The following is a 13762-nucleotide window of genomic DNA, read 5'->3' as shown; positions in this document are numbered from 1 at the left end:
AAATCTGAACTTTCTCTGCCTTAGTTTCCCTTTTCAGGAACCAACAGAATCAATTTCCTTTGGAGCTCTTTGTAAAGATAGCCTAATAAAAGATCATAAATCTTTTTTACTAGGTGAAGCATTTACCACTCTAATTAGCATTACCATTCAAAGGATTTTCATATTGGGGAAATAAACACCAGGGTCCCACGTGCTCCAGCTGAAGGGAATCTTAAATCTTGATTAACCAGAGGTCAAGGGCAACAAGGCAAGGGTTTAGACATTGATTGTTTTCAGGTGACCTGTCATCATTCCTTCAGGGAGAGAGTACTGGGCTGAAGATTCAGTTCTAGGTTGTAAGGAAAAGATAAAACCTGAGTTTAGCACTGTGGGCTTATAAAAATAACTTTTATGACATTTATACTTCTATGGATTTTATAACAAAGTAGGTTTCCACAGAGTGCTAGTGAGTCCGACAGCTTTGGATAAATTTCAGAATGATAGACGACCTGGGTCAGAGGACTACTCAGCTACAGAAAAACGTCAAATGGGAAGGTCCTTTACATGGGACAAGATGTAAAATTTTCGGCAGGAGCGCCAAGTCTTACGGGTCCCACGGGCTGACTTCTCTCCTCCTCAGTCCCAACTATGAAGGTTCTGGTGGGTGCAAACTTGGAAAGAAGACACAATTGCGGACTCAACCTCCAGCAGCTGGAAGGCGGGAGGAAGCGCTGCGCGCATGCGCCCTAGCAGCCGGCTGATGGGAGGACTGCCGGCCTCAGGCTCACTCCCCACCTACTCCGGCCTCTTGGGCCCCTGACACCTGGCCCCGAGAGCGAGCGAGTCCGGTGCCCGCGCAGGCGCCTGTGCAAGAGCGTTCCAGGCCCGCGGGCCGCGGGGTTATTAGAGGTGGAGCGCCGGGAGGGCGCGCTACAGGAGACGGCCTCCGTTACGGCGCGAGCGTGTTCACGTGGCCGCTGGTCACCGCTGCCACCCACTCCCGCCCTGTTCTCTTTCAGGTCTGGCCTGGCCGGCAGGTTCCCCGAGCTCCCGGCAGACTAAGGGAGAGACAGAGAGAAAGAGGAGGGGAGGAGGAGGATTCAGGGAATAGGAGCTGGGGAACCCATCTGCGCCACCGGTAAAACAAAATAATGATGATGATGATAATTGTAAAAAAGCCCAAGCCCTCCGCCTTTTCCAGTGCAGCCCCTCACATGCAGTCGCTCCCGCGCCGGCTTCTCAGGACTGGTCCTGCCTCCCCTCGCGCCGCCGTCTCGGGAAGGCCCCAGGCAGCTGCCGCCCGCCCCGCGTCTGTGGCTTCTGGCAGGCAGCTGGGAGGTGGGCGGGGTGCTGCCTCCAGCCAGCCTGCCTTCCCTCCCGCGGGAGGTCGGGGGCTAGTCTGGAAGGCCAGCCTGCTAGAGGGCAGAGCTTGGTGGCTGCAGTAGGGCTTCACTTCCTACTTGGTCATTTTCCTTGTTCTTTTCAGCCTTGGGAGGCACGCTTCCTTCGCAGGCCGGAAGCGAAGTGGGCCCGGAGTCCTTCAGCCTTCTAAAATGCGGCTTTTAGAATAGAGAAACCTTGCCTTAACTTTTCCTTGGTTTGTTGTAATACGACCTCAGCTTATTCACCTGTAAGAACGTGCAAGTTTGAGGCCTATCCATTGGGACATGTGGAGAAACTTTGCGGGGGGTGAAAGTTTTTTTTTTTTCCCCTTCTGGCAACAGCCTTCCCAAACAAGATTCTTTTCTTACATGTGACCTAAGGTTATGGTTAGTACCAGTTACTAAATAGTTGTAGTTCGGGGAATATGAACTGTTCAAGTTTGCATCTTTCAGATGTTATCTTCCTTGAAGAATGACTTTCTGGACAGAGTTGTATTTATCAACTCTGAATTGTAGTAAATCCCGAAATTTTAACTTACGAGCGCTCTGAAATTTCTATCACTTTGTAGTAGTCTTCCTACATCAAAATGTAGTCCCCCCACCTCTCCAAATTGTACATTATTAGTGTTGGGCTATTGCACAAAATAAAAGCAGGAGTCATTAAACGTAGCGTTGCTGAAAAATCACTGAACACCTTTGTCAGTGTCAAATTTATAACCAATTCAGATTGGTTATTTGTTTTTTGGACTTTTCAGATGTATTGGTGATTTTTCATACCAAATTTCTGAATTCACATGTAGTCGAACACTTAATTATCACAACGATCTGCAGCAGTGTCAGAACAGTACTCAAACCTGAATGTTCATAGGAATCACTTGGAGCTCTTGTTAAAAATGCAGATTCTAATTTAGTAGATGGTTGATGCAGCTTAATATTCTACATTTCTAAGGTAATGCTGGGGGAGACAACTACTCTTGAGTACTAAGGATGTCTAAGAAATATAGTGATGTGGTATTTAAGTAAATAATCTACCCTGGGTGTAGACATGGCTTGGAAGAAGGGTCAGATGACAGGGTGAACTAAGAAAACTTGCTTAAGAAAATCCCTTGTGCAGAGTAAGCCAAGTCTGGATCCCAGGGGAGGAATTGAAGGAGTGCTAATGCCTATTCTGTGTGCTCAGGTGTTTGCTTCTTCTCTATAGAAGTTTGGTGTGCTGTGTGAAAATTTGGTCAGATATGAATAACTAAGTTTGGTCAGTGTATAGGCAAGGAATCATGTGTCTGAGTTATTGCTGATATGAAAGTTTCTTTTATTGGTAGAAGTAATTTCTGCTTTCTCTCAAATGCAGTAGTGTACTCAATTGGGGTAGTGTGTTTCTGAGCTTTGGAAGCATATAATGTAAACAGTCATTGAGGGTATTGTAACTGGATTCAGATTTTTTTTTCTAATTTTAATAATATAAAATAAAAAGTATAAGGTCACACAGATCCTTATATATTTTATGTATATAAAAATGGTTCCTTTTTTTAATGGTGCTGAACCCAGGGCCTTACACTTGCTAAGTATTTTGTAAGAACTTTATGAAAGTATAATAGCCACTACTTTTAGTCCCATAATATTTATCATTTTCATTCTAGTGATTACTTTGCCTTTGTTGCTTCACGTTATTAAATTATATGTGTAACGAACTTTTAAAGCACTTACTAAGTGCCAACCACTGCTCTAAGCACTTTGCATATTTTAACTCATTTAACGCAACAAGATTTAAGGAAACAGGGTAAAGTAGCATATCTAGGTTTACATTGCTAATACACAGCTGGGCTCTGTTTGACTTCAGAATCTTTGTTTCTAACAATCTTCTCTATGATGCCTTATTATTTAGTAAAGTAATGATATTGTTTTAAATTATTTTTCTAGTATTGTTGAGAATTATGAACTTCACTTTCATTTTTTATTGTTATAAAAATTTTTTTAGTTTTCAAGGGACCTTTATTTATTTAGATGAGGTGCTGAGAATCAAACCCAGTGCCTGATACATGCTAGGCAAGCACTCTACCACTGAGCCCCTTCACTTTCATTTTAAAAGTAAAAGTTATCATTGTTTTATTTCCTGTTTTATCCCACCAAAAATGAAAATCATCAGTGCTTACAATCTTTTCTGAATAAGAAACTGAAATTTGTAAAGTTGTATTCTGCTTTTTCTTTGCTGGATCAGTGTCAATTGGTTTTTACCTCATTGCTAAATGTAAAATATATACTTCCTTTTGACTTTGCAGTTTTTAATCCTTTATGCTCCTCCACACACGCACACATACATGCTATTTATTCTATATTATTTATCCTAATATTTAGGTTTTAGTGGTTGACTGAGTTTCTTTGTATTAACATTTAGATACAGGGATTGACTGGGTCACTGGCTTTTTGGCCAGTAAGAACAATAAAAAGTAAGCAATGGTTAATACACACACGGGAGGGGAAAAGGGGCGTAACCACTTAGCCAAATCCATGTTTTATTTTTTTGAGACCCCATCTTGCTAAGTTGCTTAGGCCCTCCCTAAGTTGCTGAGGCTGGCTTTTAACTTGCAGTTCTCCTGCCTCAATCTCCTGAGTCGCTGGGATTACAGGTGTGTGCCACCATGCCCGGCTATTATTATATTTTAATACTGAAAAAGTAAGGACAACCTCAGAATGAAAGATTATCTTTTAAGTCAAATAATTTGTACTTCATAAAAATGTTAACATACTATCTTTTCTTCAACTTCCTTGTTTTTACACCTGAGATAAGGCATTTCCTTCAGCTTGGATAGGATAGATCACTAGGATAGCAGTGCCTACTGTGTGTGTATTGAACTTGAGAAATGTTAAGTTTTTTGATGGGTGTGGGATGGGAGGCAATGGGAGAGTAGGAAGAGAGGAACTGTGGGCTGCTTTTAGTAGCACCATTTTCTCTATTAATGGGGCAGTTGTGAGTTTGGGAAGGAAGTTGGTATAAACAAATCTCAGGTGTAAAATGCTTTCTCAAAAACACATTAAATGTTTAGGAAAATGTTTATCTTTCTAATGATGTCATACAAACATTTAAAAACAATGCCTGTGCAATGGTTTAGTAACATTAAACATTATACAAATTGAATAATAAAAAAAGGCTGAGAAGTAAGGTGGCAGCTTGGGAGGCCAAGGTAGGAGGAGCACCAAATTCAAAGCCAGTCAGTCAGCAACTTAGCAGGATTAAAAAAAAAAAAAAAAGACTGTAATGTATCTCAGTGGTTGAATGCTCCTGAATCCCACAAAGAAAACAAACTAATTGTTGGTCACAGTTGTCCAAATTCTTTCTTTGAAAATTGGAGTAGCTTTGTCCTTGCTGCACTGTCACTTGCTGGCTTTTTCATTTCTTACCCTGATGCTGTGCATGGCCATACCTGGTCTGCTGTACTTCCTGGACTTCACAGCTGAATGGCCACATCATTACTTGTAAACTCAAGGGAGCATTTGTTGCCTGTCTAAATAATGGAAGACTTCTAATTTATATTTTTAGTTATTAATTATGTAAATATTTTCACAATTTCTCTTATTATGTCTGTATTAATGCCATGCTATCCAGTTACTTAGCCTCACAGTGCCTCAATTTCTCATCTTTAAAATGGTCTTAATAATAGTAACTACCTCCCAGGATTGTTTGGAGAATTAAATGAATGAGTGTGTATGTATAATATTGTGTGCATGTATGAAATACTTAATGCTATCATGTAGGTGCTAAATATTGTGGATCTTTAGTGTCATTGAGTATATCTACATAAGGCTATCTGAATGAACTGAATGGAAGTTGTACATTTTTTAAAAAAATATTTTACTTTTTAGTTTTAGTTGGACATAATACCTTTATTTATTTATTTTTTATGTGGTGCAGAGGATCGAATCAGGGTCTTGCATGTGTTAGGCCAGCGCTCTACAGCTGAGCTACAACCCCAACCCTGTGCTTCTAATTTGTAATCAGTGTTCTTTTAATTTTGTCTTTCATAAATTCTCATGCATTGATATTGCTACTTCAAATATATTTGTAGAATTGGGATTATTGTATTACAGGTTATGGATAATTTAGATTTTGATATTTACAATCAAACTGCCTTATAGAAAGGTAATTTATACTATAGCTTTTAGTACAGGAGAGGACTCATTTGCCCATAACCTTGTTACCAGTTGGTATTTTAAATCATTATTTTTGGTCAGTGTGGCAGCAAAGACTGATAAAATTCTTTTATTCTTATTTCTTTAATACCTAAACTTAAGTTTTGGGGATGTTCACTTTTTTTCCCTACTGATTTTCAAGAGTTATTCATATATTGGAAATTTTTAAAAAGTCTTTGCTTATTATATATTATAAATATTTTTAACTTTATTTTAAAATTTCTCTTATACTTTTTAAAATCCTTATGAATAGCTACTACACTTTATTATGGTTTTTGGTGTGGGGATAATGTTGGAAAGATTTCTCTATCCCAAGATTCTAAAACTTAACACTTGATCGATACCACTGCAATTGGGAAAATTTTTAGTTTCATGTTTTTACATGTAAATCTTTGACCCATCTGGAAATATTTGTGTGTGTGTGTGTGTGTGTGTGTGTGTACAAACAGGTTGTAGAGATCCAAATTTATTCATTTCAAATTGTGAAAAAAGCATTGTTTATTGAAAAGTTTGTATTTTTACCACAGAATTGAAACACTAATTTTATTTTAAATGCTCAAATCTTCTTGGGTCTATTTTTGGAATTTTGGTGTTATTCCATTGAGCTGTCTCTTTACCAGCAGTAACAATTTCCTTTAGCTTTAAATGCATTATCATATCTGGGTAGAGCCAGACTTTACTCATTCTTTCTAATTTTTTTTTGGGGGGGCTGTTCTATATTTATTCTCCTGATTTCTGATAGTCTTTCTGGTTCTCTTTGGTTTTCCAAGTAGAAAATAGCTGTAAACATTGCTGGTTGATTACCCCTTCCTTTCTAGTATTTATACCTTTTATTTTGTTTGCTTATATAATTTTTTTGGTTTACCACTTTCAGAATAGTTTTAATTAATAGTGATGGCAGCCAGGCCTCTTGTTTTGTGCCTGATTTTAATGGTAGGAAATGTTGTTTACTGTTATAAAATGCCTCTTTTGCCTTCTCTTGATAGAACATTTTTTTTGTCTTGCTATCATGGCAAATTAATAGTTTTTTAGTTTCAAATTCTTATATTCTGTAGTAACCATGTTTGTAATATATTTTCTAATAAGGATTTTTACTTGTTATTACTTTCTTGTGGATGATTGTAGCCATATTTGTAAGTATAATAGCCATGCATTTTACCTATGTGTTCTGTCAGGTTTAGAGTTAGTATTATACTAATTTCATCAAAGAACAGGGAAACTTTCTTTTTGCTGTGCTCTGAAACAATTTAAAGAATATGAATTGAAATTATTAGCCTATTTGACTAAAGCAGTTTCTTAGCTTTTTCTTTAGTTATTGTAATTTTCATTCCTTGGATCAATTTCAGTAATTCAGATTTTTCTAGCAAAATAATTTATGTCATCTAGATTTGTTTAGTACAGTTTAATAAATATTGGGGTTATTTCTTTGTGTGTGATTCTTGGTATTTTGATTATTCCTTACAATTTTGTTTCTTGGCAGAAATAAAACTGAATTCAGTTCTTCTTTGTCATCTTTTGCCACTCCACCTAAGCTTCCAGTGGTTGCAAATATGGGATTTTTGTATAGTTTACATATTGCTAGGGGATTAGTAGACCAGTAAATTCCATAGCAATTATACATGGCTCTATTAATTTCAGAACAGAATCTTATCCAGTTTTCTAAATAATAATTTTGTAATAGGATCTGTTAGGATTGGCAAGATTCTATCCTTGATAGTGAATCAAACTGGATAAAGATAGACTGTCCCTTGTAGTTTCATTTGTACAGATTTCTACAAAATGAAATTTAGGGTTGACCTATAGAACTGTGAAGCTTTTATTTTTTTTTTTCCCGTACCAGGGATTGAACCTAGGGATGCTTTACCATTGAGCTACATCCCCAAGTCTTCTTATTTTTTTATTCTGAGAGTTTCACTCTTTTCTTAGGGCCCTCCTTAGTTGCTGAGGCTGCCTTTGAACTTGCCATTCTCTTGCCCCAGCAGGATCAGTCTCTGGGATTACAGGTATGCACCACCAAACCTAGTCTGTGAAGCCTTTTGAAATTGCAAACAGAGTATGTGGTTAGCCAGGATATGTGGACAGAAAAATTTTCTGAAAACAATTAGAAATGCTGGATATTAAGAAATAACATGACAGAAATGGCCAAACAAAATCTGTGAAAGCAGGAATTCAGAACAGTAAGCAGCATATAAAAACATTTTTCCCTCAAGGGCAGTTTTCCTTTGGATGTGAAGGTCTCACATGGCTTAGGAGATACAACTTAAAGCCCATTTTGGCCCAAAGGGAGAAGTCTAATAGGAAATTCATATAACACTGGAACTCTCAAGAATTTATGCTCTTGCCCACAGGAGACTGCACCAACAGTTGCTTAGAACCTGAAAAAAATATTATTCATTCCTAAGTAGTTATAACCACAGGCCTTCCTTTCCTGGATTTCCACAAATTGTCAAAGCTTGAATTTAAAGCGGTAGTAGTTGCCTGGCAGAAGGAAATCAAAATCCTGAGATTAAAAAGTTTTTATCATGGGCCACAGGAAATTCCTACAAATAACTTTCTAAAGACTTAGCTCATGATAAAATATATCCAGTTGCACAAGGAAAAAAGGAACCATAATTAAGAAGCAGCAGAAATACTATTAGAAATAGATCCTCAAAACTTCAGATATTGTCATTATCACATTATAAAACAACTATGTTTAAAAAGATGAAAAATATCTTTAAGGAAGAAGCAACCTAATACATTTGAAAAGACCTGAATACTTCTACAAATGAAAAATAAAACTTAATAATTGAAATGAAAAAAACTTGGTGTGGTTAAAAGCTTTAAAAAACAAGTAAGACTTAATAAACTAAATACAGGAGAGAAGACAATATCACAGTCAAGGGAATGGGCCAAAGTAAGAGGTTAAGATATGTAAACTCATGCTGGAGTTGTGGCTCAGTGGTAGAGCACTTGCCTAGCATATGTGAGGTACTGGGTTCAATTCGAAGCAACACATTAAAAATAATAAAGGCATGTGTCCATCTACAACTAAAAAAAATTGCAAATGTCTATTTTTTTAAAAAAATGTGTCCTCTTTCATAGAAAACATAATTTGAGAATTTAACAATACTTCATCAGTTTTTCAAGAGCAGAAGGGCAAAATAGTAGGAAAGGTGGAGGCAGTGTTTGAAGAGATAATTGAGAATTTTTCAGAGCTGATGAAAATAGAAGAATGTAAATTTGAGAAACTTAAAGACTTGTAAGCAGAATAGCTTAAAGTAAATACAGACACTTCTTAGTAAAATGGAGAACACCAGAAGCAAAGACGGTGTTAAAAAGTTGTGGGAGAGCAACAGATTATGCTCAGAGTAGCTGAGCAGCTACACTGACAGCTGACTGCTGAAGATTAGAAATGAAAACCAGAAAACAGTGGAGTTATATTGCTGTGAAAAATTTGCCAACCTAGAATTCTATACACAACAAAAATGCCTATCAGGATTGATTGAAATAAGATTGGTTGCAGACAGAAGTGTAAAATAATATTCTCTGTAAAGAAAACACTTATATTAGAGTCATTATAAATCATTTATTATAAATAAAAACAAGAGAGTATAACTAAGCAGTTTTGAGTGTCACATAATTTTGTTCTTGGAAAATTGTTTTTTTTTTTTTTTTGCATGAATCCAGGGCTGTGTGCATGCTAAGTAAATGCTCTACCACTGAGCCTCATCCTTAGTTGTGAATTTACTCTTGGTGAACAGATTGTTTGACAGTGCTTTTTGCAAATATATTACTCAACTTTTGGATTTTTGGTCAGCTTACAGATATATATATATATATTTGGTACCAGAGATTGAATCCAAGGGCACTTAATCACTGAGCTACATCCCCAGCCCGTTTTTATTTTTTGAGACAGGGTCTCACATAGTTGCTTAGGGCTTTGCTAAGTTGCTGAGGCTGGCTTTGAACTCTTGATCCTCTTGCCCTTACCTCTTGAGATGCTAGGATTATAGGCGTGTGCCACCACAGCTGGCCTGTTCACAAATCTTTTGTGGTGAATAATTAATATCATTAAATCTTGCTATGTCAATGATGTAATTATTTATATTCATCTTTGAAATATTAAAAGTCAAACCAAGAAGAACTTTTTAAACATCATGCCCTAGTATTTGCATTCCTAGAAATGAATTTATTATTCCAAGTACCGAACACTTTGGGGGAAATAATAGTTGGTAATATGTTGTTAACCTATGAACAAGGTTTGTATAAGGGAGAGCATAAAATAGTGGGAAGAGCAAACACATGTTAAAGTTAGGTGGACCTGGACTGGTCTTGAGCAAATGTCTATCTCCTTTCTCATACTTAGTTTTCTCATTAGTAAAATGGTAAATCTACCTTTCAGGTATATCATAGGGAGGAGGGGACATAGTTATGTTTATAAAAGCACTGCATATAGTCTTTGACTCTTAGGTTCCTAGTATATGGCAGCTTAAAAATTTTTCCTGAGTAAAATAGAATTTAATCTGCCAAGAATTTGAAATTGTTTATTATACAACTTACATAAAATATTGTTAATATATACTTATAACATATAATTATATAAATATAAATAAACTATATAGCATATAAATATAACATTTATATGATATATAATTACAAAATATATAATTTATATAAAATATATTTTATATAATTGATATTTTTTAACTATTGAAGAATTAAGAATACTGAATAATGATACATTTTTATTTGAAGGCAAGCTAATGTCAGAATGTGGCTTTACCTGTTGATTTGGAGATTAGTTTTGGGTAAAGTAGGCTGCCCACAGTTTGGGCAGCTTCCCATTCTTCATGGTGTATAAGAGAGGCAGTTGCTAAGAAGGCAAGAAGCAATCAGTGACTTAACATTTTTATGTGTGTGTGTGTGTGTGTGTGTGTGTTATATGTTTATATGTTAAAATCATTGCCAAGTGCAATGTGTACACATTTTTGAGGTTTAAGTCATGACAGTTGTCAAGTTGAATTTTTTAGGAATTTCATCCAAAAGTGGTTATTAAATATGTATTTAAAGGTTTATACTTTAGTTTCAGAAGTTAAATTCTTTAATCTTCAATAATTTAGAGAAATAGTCATCAGATCACTTCAATGAATTGGGCACTATGTGAATTGATAATACTAATTTCTGTAAAATGTTTTATAGACCTTTTTCTTATTTATAGTGAAGATATAAAATTAGAAGGTTTATGGTGTGAAATTATTTGTATATTTTGCACATTATTTTCTAGTTTTTCTTCACTCAATACCTATACATTTTCTCATAGTGAGTGATAACTTGTGGAAGCTACTAGCTGGTTACATTTTAAAACTGCATTCTAAAAACATAGTAAAATTATAAAAATAATGAAGACAATTCAGAGGTTATTTTTGGAAGATGTCATGTTTGGAATGTTGGTTCACAGAAATGTTATTGTAGCTTTTGAGTTTTTCAGGTTACAGAGACATTAAAATAAGGGGGGCCTTTCTTTCAGGAAGTTCATATCTTCAGTCAAATATTTTGGAAGTGATTTGGATAAAAATAGTGACAGCTTTGTCTAAGCACACATACATAAATGCTTCCTATTAAACATCTTAAATGTTTCTAATTCTCTTTATACATTTATGAAGCAGAACTTGAGCAGCAGCAAATTTTTGTACTATTATATCATGTGATATTAGTATTCATACAGTGCTGCTTTTGATCTTGGAGGTAATCCCTTGTAATCACAAAATTTAAAGAACATTAAGATTATACTTTCTAAATTGATATATTTTGCATTAGTAAAAATATCCAGGATTAGAAAAGACACTTAAAGGTATTGTAGGTTTTTTCTTGTTAACATTTGGCTTTGTATTTCATATTTTGAGCTTTGGTTGTTTATATACCACAGGCTGGTAATTTCATTTTAACTCATGTGCTATGTGTAACATTAGAGGTTTAATTTGAATGAACCTCTGTTTTATCTTTTATGTCCTCTAATCTTTTATATTTTGAAATGGTATTTTTCATCTTGTATGGAATCTCTAGGTATTAAAGTGAGTCCTCATAGGAGTAGAAATTACTGTTGTCAAGTAAAGATTATTCATCTATCTCTTGCATGCTCTAGTTTGACTTTTTTTGGAAAAGAAACAATTTTTAGGTGAAATTGTATCTCCACAGTCTGTAAATTATTATAAAAACTTATAGGTTAAACAAAAGAAATCTAGATTTCTTTCCAGTTCAGGTAGTAATCCATTTTAAAATGTAACACTAAATAGACTTTTCTAATTAGTCATGATTATGTAGTTAAAATAATGATGCTAGTGGTTTTACTAGATTACTTTTATGATACTTTGCTGAGAAAATATTCCACTTTTGACATAAGAAATAAGATGCTAGTTTTTCAGTGGGAAAAGCAAAGTATTCTCTCAGTGGCTTAGTGATGTAATTGACAGGGTAGAAGTCAGTAGAAAGTTTTTATATGAAACTATTGTCTTGAGTAATAATTATCCTTCATAAATCACTTAATGTAAGAAATTTAGGAATTATTGCCAAATTGAGATAATTAATGAAATTTTAAAACAAATTGATTTTTAAAATTTTAGTATTTGAATATATCAATAAATTATTGTCAGTATTATAATGACTTTGTGGTTATTTGAGAAAAATCTAAACTGTTCATTTGTTCTAAATATATGGAGTGAAATGAAAAGGACAGGTGAATAATCATAGCAGAATTTGACAGTCCTGTCTATTGGGGTTCATTTTTCTATTTTCACTTATTTTGTGTATGTTTACAAAATAGTATAAAATCAATGAGAAGTTATTAGGGATAGAGGAGGAGCATTGGAAGATTTATTAATTAGTACAATTTCTGTTTAAGATGATATAAATTCTGAGTAGAGATAATGGTAATGATGGTACATTGTAAATATACTTAATGCCACTGAATTATACAAAAAATGATTAAATGGTACATTTTCTGCATGTTTAAAACAATAAAAAAGCAAAAAATAATTCACTAATTCCCCAAAACTATAATTTCAGGGAATACCTTTGATGACATGGTAATGGGTAGGAGGAGAAAAAAAGGAGGAGGAAGAACAGGCTAGATGTTACAAGCTTGTGGCTCCTATCGGGAACCATTGAGATTTTTAGGGGCTTGGGAGAGTTGATAAACTAGCTGTTCACATGTTTGGAGAGCACCTTTCCTCCCACCCGCCTCTCCTTATTAACTTTTTCCTCCTCCAATTTCATGTCATGTTAATGCTCATGTCATGTTAATACTCCTTTTGAGTGGTTAGGTTCTAGAGCAGTGTTTTTCTAATTGTAGGCCAGTGATTTATGAATAGTTTAGTGGGTTGCTATTAGAATTTTTAAAAAGTTAGAAAATGTAAAGTGCTTTGTGCCTAGTAATTGTGGTATTTATAGAAAACTTGTTTTATATTACAACCCCATTCGCATGTATATGTGTATGGGGTTGTAATATAAAATTTTATTCTTTAGAGTTGGGCATTGATTTGAGTAATAGTGTGGAGGATATTGGTGGCCATATAATGTCCAGAAAGCATATATCAAAATTGCACAAAGAGATTTAGACAATGACTCAGCATTTCATCCTGTTTTCACACATGAGACAACTAAGAGCAGCATCTGACCTAGAAGATCTGATGAGTTCATTCTATCAACATATGATTTACAAAGTGAAGGGAGTAGGTAGGATGAGGGGTTGGATATGCCGATCTCATATTTGAGTAACAGTATTCATGAACATATGTATTTACTTAGAAATTGTTGGAGGTAGGTCCTTAATCATATCTGTTTATTTGCAGATGCTGAACGTAGTAGATGCTGTAAAGCTCTTTATACAAGTATTTGCTAAAAATGTGTGAACATTTGATGATATTAAAGATTACTTAAAATGTTAGCCTAGGGACTGTCTTGTTGCTTTAACTTTTTTTAAAAAATGAATTTACTGATTCAAAAATCATCTTCAAGGCATATCATTACAGAGAAAGCAAGGTATAGTAAGTAGTAGAATATAATCTAGGGGTTGGGGTTGTGGCTCAGTGGTAGAGTACTCACCTAGCATGTGTGAGGTACTAGGTATAATCCTCAGCACCACATAAATAATAAACAAAATATAGGTATTATGTCCATTTACAACTAAAAAAGAAATTCTTAAAAAAATGTAGATCCAGATACTACTGAACTAAATT

The 13762-nt window shown here is 35.0% G+C and overlaps 2 long non-coding RNA genes across 2 annotated transcripts in view; one reads left to right on the top strand and one right to left on the bottom strand.

The window, feature by feature from the left end:
* Positions 1 to 210: 210 nt before the first annotated feature.
* The window catches only part of LOC144366808 (uncharacterized), a 167451-nt gene continuing 153899 nt past the window's right edge, over positions 211 to 13762 (top strand). Inside the window, exon 1 of the long non-coding RNA XR_013425947.1 lies at positions 211 to 998. This is a non-coding gene — a long non-coding RNA (uncharacterized LOC144366808). The remainder of the gene's footprint in view (positions 999 to 13762) is intronic.
* LOC144366809 (uncharacterized) lies at positions 359 to 1652 on the bottom strand. Its single transcript, XR_013425949.1, has 2 exons — positions 1194 to 1652; positions 359 to 1037 (listed from the first exon to the last, which is right to left on the bottom strand). It is a non-coding gene; the product is annotated as an uncharacterized LOC144366809 (long non-coding RNA).

The sequence above is a fragment of the Ictidomys tridecemlineatus genome, chromosome 9, assembly GCF_052094955.1.
Source record: "Ictidomys tridecemlineatus isolate mIctTri1 chromosome 9, mIctTri1.hap1, whole genome shotgun sequence".
Taxonomy (NCBI): domain Eukaryota; kingdom Metazoa; phylum Chordata; class Mammalia; order Rodentia; family Sciuridae; genus Ictidomys; species Ictidomys tridecemlineatus.
The sequence above is the reverse complement of the archived record's forward strand: the minus strand, read 5'-3'. Positions and strand labels throughout refer to the sequence as shown.